Genomic DNA, 6,771 nt, shown 5'->3' with positions numbered 1-6,771 from the left:
TTGGTGTCATCTGCAAACTTGCTGAGGGTGCACTCTATGCCATTTTCCAGGTCATTCATGAAGCTATTGGACAAAACTGAACCTAGGACCGATCCCTGGGGCACTCTACTTGATGCTGGCTGCGAACTAGACATTGAGCCATTGATTTTTACCAGGGATCCTGGTTTTCCCCTACAAAAAAAAAAAATCTCTGATAAAAAATCCAAAATCCATGATAAAAATTAAAGGCCCCTCATGGCCTTGCTAGTCACCCCTCACAGTCTCCCCAATCCTCCCTGTAGCCCTTACTCCCTCCACAACAGCCCCCCAGCCCCACACATGCAGGCACAGACACACAGACAAACACACACACCTCAGCAGGTAGGTGTGCGTTCGGAGATGGGGGGAAAGGAAGGGGTTGGGGGACAGATTGAGAATGAGGAAGGAGAAGTGCATCTTTGTGCCTGCTCTCGGGGAGGGAGGAAGCTTGCACGCAGCGGCCAACACCACACCCCCACTGATGCGGTGGGGAAGCTGGACGGGGGCTGAGGGAGGGAGGAAGTGCTGGGGGAAGACATGGAGTGCCTGCCAGATGGCAGGCACTCCTGGTAGGGCTTTCCCCAACACCTTCCCTTCCCTCAGCCTGGGTGGGTGAACACGTGTGTGTGGGAAGGGAAACAGAGTGTGACCCAGGGTAAGGCGGCAGAGTGGCAAGGGGCACTGCCGGTCCCATGCAACACACTGCGGTGCCCCCCCTCCCTCGGGTCACTTTGTGTCCGCTCCCAGAATCAGCGCCGGGGGGCCAAGGGCAGTGGTGCCCCTCTGCAGGCCTCACACGTACTGACACATACTCAGCAGCCACTACCACCACCACTGCACCGCCACCACAGCCACTTCACCTTGCACCACTTGCCTGCAGCCAGCAGCGGGAAAGCTGCATAGGACGCAGTAGTGCACTGGTGGACGCTGCATGAGAGCCCCTGCTCTTCCCCAGCCAGGCGGGCATGTGCGGTTTGCAGAAGGGCTCTGCTGCCTGGAGCAGGGCCAGGGGGACGAAGGCAAGCAGCGCAGAGCACGGTACCAGCCGTGCAGTGGTGCTGGCACGCAGTGGCTGCCACCGCTACCGGCGGCGGCCACCACACTGTCGCCAGCAGCTGCCCCCACAAATGCACCTCTGCTCACGCATGGTGGCAGCTGTCAGCACCACTGCACCACCACCCCCATACCCCGCACTGCTTGCCCAGAGCAGGGGTGAGGCAACAGTAACCTTCTGCAGGCCTCACATGCCTGCTCGGCCGGGGGCAGGGGGGTTTGCAAGCAGCAGCCGCCACCACACCCAACATGGCTTTCCCACTGCCGGCTGCAGGGAAACAGCACGAACTGCGGTGTGCTGGCAGCTACTGCGTACAAGCTCCCCCTCTTTCCCTGGCCAGGCGGTGTGTAGGTGCCCCACAGAGGGGCACTGCTGCTCTCATCCCCACCAGCCCTACTCCTCAGCTCATTCTCTGCCTGCTCCCAGGTTGGGAGCTGGCAGTGACCCTCGCCCCTCTGCTGGCTGGCAGGAACTCCATGTCTTCCCCCAACACATCCTCACTCCCTCAGCCCCCAGACAGCTTCCCCCACAGCCCTGCCCCGCAACCCCATGCCCCACCTATCTCCAGGAATGAAGAAGGCTGATCCTCCTGGGGTACCTTCTGGTAAAGTGATTGCGCCAAGTCCCGATCTTTCCCCCTCTCCCTCAACATGCAGGCAGGGCTGGAGCTTTCCTGCCCTTTTGCAAACAGCTCTTACAGGCTGGAACTCAGCCAGCCTGCACTGCTCTTTGCAAAAGGGAGAAACCTGCGGGTTTCCCTGCTAAAAAGGAAAATCCATGTTTTCTCCAATTAAACTGGGAAATCCGTGACTTTCTCTGTTTTTCCATGGGAAACAGAAAACCCAGATCCCTGATTATCACCATCTGAGCCCAATGCTGCAGCCAGTTTTCTATCTACTTTATAGTCCATTCATTCAGCCCATATTTCCTCAGCTTGCCTGTGAGAATGCTGTGGGAGACTGTATCAAAAGGCTTGCTAAAAACAAGGTATACCACATCCATTGGTGGTTCCCTCCCCTCCCCCCACCTGTGTCCACAGAGCCAGTGATTTCAGCATAGAAGGCAATCAGGTTGATGAGGCATGACTTTCCCTTGGAGGAAAAGGTGATTAGGAACAGTCAGCATGGATTCACCAAGTGCTTCCAGGTGGATTCCTTGCTCAATGATTTTTCCAGGGACCAAGGTGAAACTGACTGGTCTGTAGTTCCATAGATCCTCCTTTTCCCCTTTCTTAAATATGAGCCCTATATTTGCCTTTTTCTGATCATCCAAGACGTCTCCTGATTGCCTGTCTTTCCTGAACTGTTTGTACCCATTGATGACGCTGCTCCAGTCATGCAAGTTATCCCACCAAGTCTCTGTTATTCCAATCAGGTCATAGTTCTGTGACTGTGCAAGGACTTCCCATTTTTCCTGCTTGTTTCCCAGGCTTCATGCATTTGTGTACAGGCACCTAAGGTAACTAATTGACTGTCCTGATTTTTCAGGAAGTATGCGTGCACCTCCCCTGTTGCACCCTCCTGCTTGCTCTTTCTCCAAGCACCCTGCTTCTCCATTTACCTCAGGGCTTTGATCTCCATCCTCCAGCAAACCTAGTTTAAAGCCCTAGGTCAGCAAGCCTGCCTACAAAGATGTTCTTCCCTCTTTGTCAAGTGGATCCCACCTCTTCCCAGCAATCCTTCTTCTTGGAACAACATCCCATGGTTGAAGAAGCCAAAGCCCTGCTTGCGACACCACTTGTGCGGCCAGGTATTGATTTGCAGAATGCATTTGTTCCTACCTGGGCCCTTTCCCTTGTCCAGAAGGATCAATGAAAATACAACCCAAGCCCCAGACCTCCTCACCCTTGCACCCACAGCCCTGTAGTCACTTTTGATCCACTCAGGGTCTCCCTTCACAGTATCATTGGTGCCCACATGGAGGGGCAGCATGGGATAGTAGTCAGAGGGCCAAATTTAAGAGAACCTTCCACTAGTTATGTTCTATGACTCTCTGCCTCCACCTGGCCAACAACTCATTTGCTACTTACGTAATTACATACAACCTGACACTTGATGCCAAAGAAGAACAGAAAGAACTATTTTATGCTGACCTTGATGAAATCCTGACTATCATCCCGAAAAAGGACAAAATCATTCTCCCTAGAGGCTTCAGTGCAAGAGTTGGCCAGGACTTTAACATGTGGGAGGCACCACAGGGAAGTAAGGTGTGAGCAAGGCCAATTCCAATTGCCTCCCATTACCCAGTAAATATGCAGAGCATGACCTGTCATTACTAGCACTATCTTCAGACAACGCAACAAGTACAAACGAACACGGTAACACTCCCACTCAAAACAATAGTACCTTCTAGACTATGTCATTGTAGAGGAAGTGATCTTAAAGACACCCCTATAACACGTGTCATGAGAGAAGCCAATGACAGCCAAATCGATCATCAATTAGTGAAATCAATTATGTCCATCAGGGTTGCACTGAAACAAAAACAAAACAAAAACAAAAAAAAGCAAGCCCCAAATCAGTCCAAAAATAGTACAGCATGAAATGCCTTCAGACCCTTAGATTCCACAAAACCCTCCAAAGACTCAGTAAAAAAACTCACCAATCTTAGGATTGAAAATGGTAGCACTTGTGTTGAGGAAGATTGGCAAACTCTAAAAAAGACTATCTATGAAGCTTGCATGGAATCTATCACCCAGCGCCATCAGGACTGGTTGGATGAAAACAAAGCTGAGATCAAAGCTCTTCTCAACTGGAAAAGAAAAGCTTTGTGACTGGCAAAACCATCCAGTCAGAAGCAGGGAATTTGTTAATGGCTTAAAGCTGAAGCCCAGAGGAAGATTTGAGAAATCAAAAACAAATGTTGGGAAGGAAAAATGAAAGAAATGCAACGATTTGTTGACAATCGTGACATGCAGAGCTTCTTTGCTGCAATCAAAGCTGTGTATGGAGCAAATTCTTGTGGACTCTGAAGACAGCAGTACGCTCCTTAAAAGTGAGTCTATCAAAAACCACTGGAAGGAGCGCTACCAAAAAGCTCCCGCATCAAGAACTGATGGTGATTAAGGAAACCATCGACACCATCACACAGCATCCAGTAAGGGAAGCACTTACCAATCCACCAACTTCTGAAGAAGTCCACCAGGTAAAACAGATTAAGAACAACAAAGCATCTGGCCCTGATGGCACACCAGCTAAGGTCTCCAAGGTTGATGGCCAATTATGACCAAAGTACACGCACTGTTTCTTAAAATCTGGAACACTGAGGAAATTCCCACTGACCTAACGAATGCCAATATTATCACCATTTTTAAAAAGGGAGATACCTTGATAAGTCTAACCATGGAAGCTATCTCCCTCCTCTCCATTGCTGGGAAGATCCTTACTCCAATTCTGGTGAACCAACTGCTCCCTCTTAACAAAGAAATCCTTCCCGAGTCTCAATGTGGTTTCAGACCATCAAGAGGCACCATGGACGTGATTTCTGCAGCTCTGCAGATCCAGGAAAATTGCCAAGAACAACACCAGGAACTATATAGGGCCTTTACTGATTTGACCAAAGCCTCTGACTATTAACTGTAAGGCTTTATGGAAGTCCTTATCAAAATTTGGCTGCCCAGGAAAATTTACTGACATCTTAAAACTCCTTCATGACCAGATGACTGCCTCCAGCCTATGCAGTGGCTCCACTATGGAGCCCTTTACCATTCAAATTGGTGCCAAGCAAAGCTTCATGATGCACCTATTCTGTTTTCCATCTTTCTTGCTGTCATCAAGATGCTCATCCATGATCATCTGACACATGGCATTGGATGGGAATCTTTTCAATCTCTCCCGCCTCCATGCCAAAATCAAAGTTATACTGGCCTTCATTGTAGAACTTCAATATGCCAATGATTATTGTGTCATTGCACGTACTGTGGAGGACCTACAAACAGCCCTTAACGGCTTCTCTCAAGTATACTAATATCCTTTCATGATATTAAGTGTCAAATTCCCAATCAATAAAAGTGGTAATATTAGAGTAACTGTGATGGCCCATAAGTTATTCAAGAGGCAAAGATTTTTTGGAGTAATATCTTTTAATGGACCAACTGTATAGCTGAGATAAAAATCAGACAAGCTTGCAGATGCCAAGCATTCTTCTTCATGTCTGAAGAGGAAAGCAAGCACAGAATTTTTTAAGAACAGTTGAAACAGTCAGGAAACTGGAGTAGAGAGAAATTCCCAGGGGTAGCAGACAAACAATTAGAAGAAAAGAAGTTGATTACTGGGAGAGCAAGACCTATCCAAATGGAGGAAAGACATTATCGCCTATAATGTGTAAGAAGAATTTCAGGAATCAGGCAGATTATAGTGCGTCATAACATCCATTTTGATGTTCAGTCCTTTGTTCCTAGTCAACTGGACACTAAGAACTAAGGACTGAACATCAACATGGATTTTATGACCTGCTATAATCTACCCGACTCCTGAAATTCTTCCTATATGTTACAGGTAATAAAGACCTTCCTCCCTCTTGATATCCATTTCAATTTTGCATACATTTCTGCCAAAAAATAGATCTTCTCACAGTGTCGCTACTTCAACTTAACTAATCTAACAAAATAAGGTATTTCTTTTCCTGTTTAAATATTCAAGGATGTCCGTTTTCAATAAAGATGCTTTGTTTTGTTCATTCTCTATGTACATTTTATATCTGGCCCAGAACCACAACATTCTTTATTATCCAAGGTAGTGATTATATACTGAAATACTATTTATTACTAACCTATGCCCTGTCTGCGTCTTCAGGTTTTCAGCTTTTATTGAGATGATTAAGTGGACAGCTGTCTTATTCATGCACTCCATAAAAAAAATTGTTCAAATATTCATAGTACTATTATTCCCTAAAATATCTGCCAGGAATACAGTGCAAATAGTTCCATCTAGCAAATTAAAAATTATTAGATACTTCGACACACACTCTGCATCCCCACAACAAAATGTTCTGCTGCATCAGATTCACATATCATTTTTGTGTCTACAGGTTTAACAATAACTTATTTTCTCACATATAACACAAACCAATACATAGCATACACCCTTATTTTGAAGGGCAGCCTGAAGAGAGAGGAGGAAAAAAATCTCCCACTGAGAGGAAGAGCAACCGTTAGCAAAGTATGCTGGCTCCACACCTGCTGCCAGCTCCTCACATCAGCTGGGGACCATGAACCAACATGACATGGATCACGGGTCCAACCTGGTGCTCTAGCTCTGGAGTCACCTGCCAGATCAGACTCAAGCGCGGAACCTGGGGCTGCCACCAGCTCCAGTCACGTGCCAGGTGCAACACTGCGCACCATTTCTGGGGACACAGGCTGCCTGGGAAGCCACCTGCGGGGTCCCACCTGGCACCAGAGCTCGGTGCACTGGAGCCGGGGCTGGACCTGACACACCAGGTCTGGGGCCACCTGCTGAGGACTAACCCCCGCCCCTGGGCAGAGCTGGCCCAAGCACTTAGTAACGCGTCCCTAGGGCGCTCCTGTATTAAAAGGGTCTTCGTTTCCTTGGCAGGCCCCGCTGTGAAACCCTTTCACGTGTTCACAGGCCTGTGCAGACTTACGCCCCGCCCCCAGCCCCCCGGAGCACCGCCCTCAAGTGACGCGACGCCCCTCCCCCAGGGAGCCCCGCCCCCACCCAGGCCGGTCGGAGACACTT

General features: G+C 48.5%; 1 protein-coding gene across 2 annotated transcripts in view; it reads right to left on the bottom strand.

The window, feature by feature from the left end:
* Positions 1-6,771, bottom strand: part of CC2D2A (coiled-coil and C2 domain containing 2A) — a 146,650-nt gene that overhangs the window by 134,752 nt on the left and 5,127 nt on the right. Inside the window, exon 1 of one of the 2 annotated variants that reach the window (XM_019525934.1) lies at positions 4,398-4,606. The exons of the other annotated variant lie outside the window; for it this stretch is intronic. The gene's annotated coding sequence lies outside the window, so the exon portion shown is untranslated. Of the gene's footprint in view, positions 1-4,397; positions 4,607-6,771 lie in introns of those variants that run through there. 2 annotated transcript variants of the gene reach the window in all.

This window comes from Gavialis gangeticus, unplaced genomic scaffold (genome assembly GCF_001723915.1).
Source record: "Gavialis gangeticus isolate Ggan-Ray unplaced genomic scaffold, GavGan_comp1, whole genome shotgun sequence".
Classification (NCBI taxonomy): domain Eukaryota; kingdom Metazoa; phylum Chordata; order Crocodylia; family Gavialidae; genus Gavialis; species Gavialis gangeticus.
Note: the sequence above shows the minus strand (reverse complement) of the source record. Positions and strands in the feature narration are given on the sequence as shown.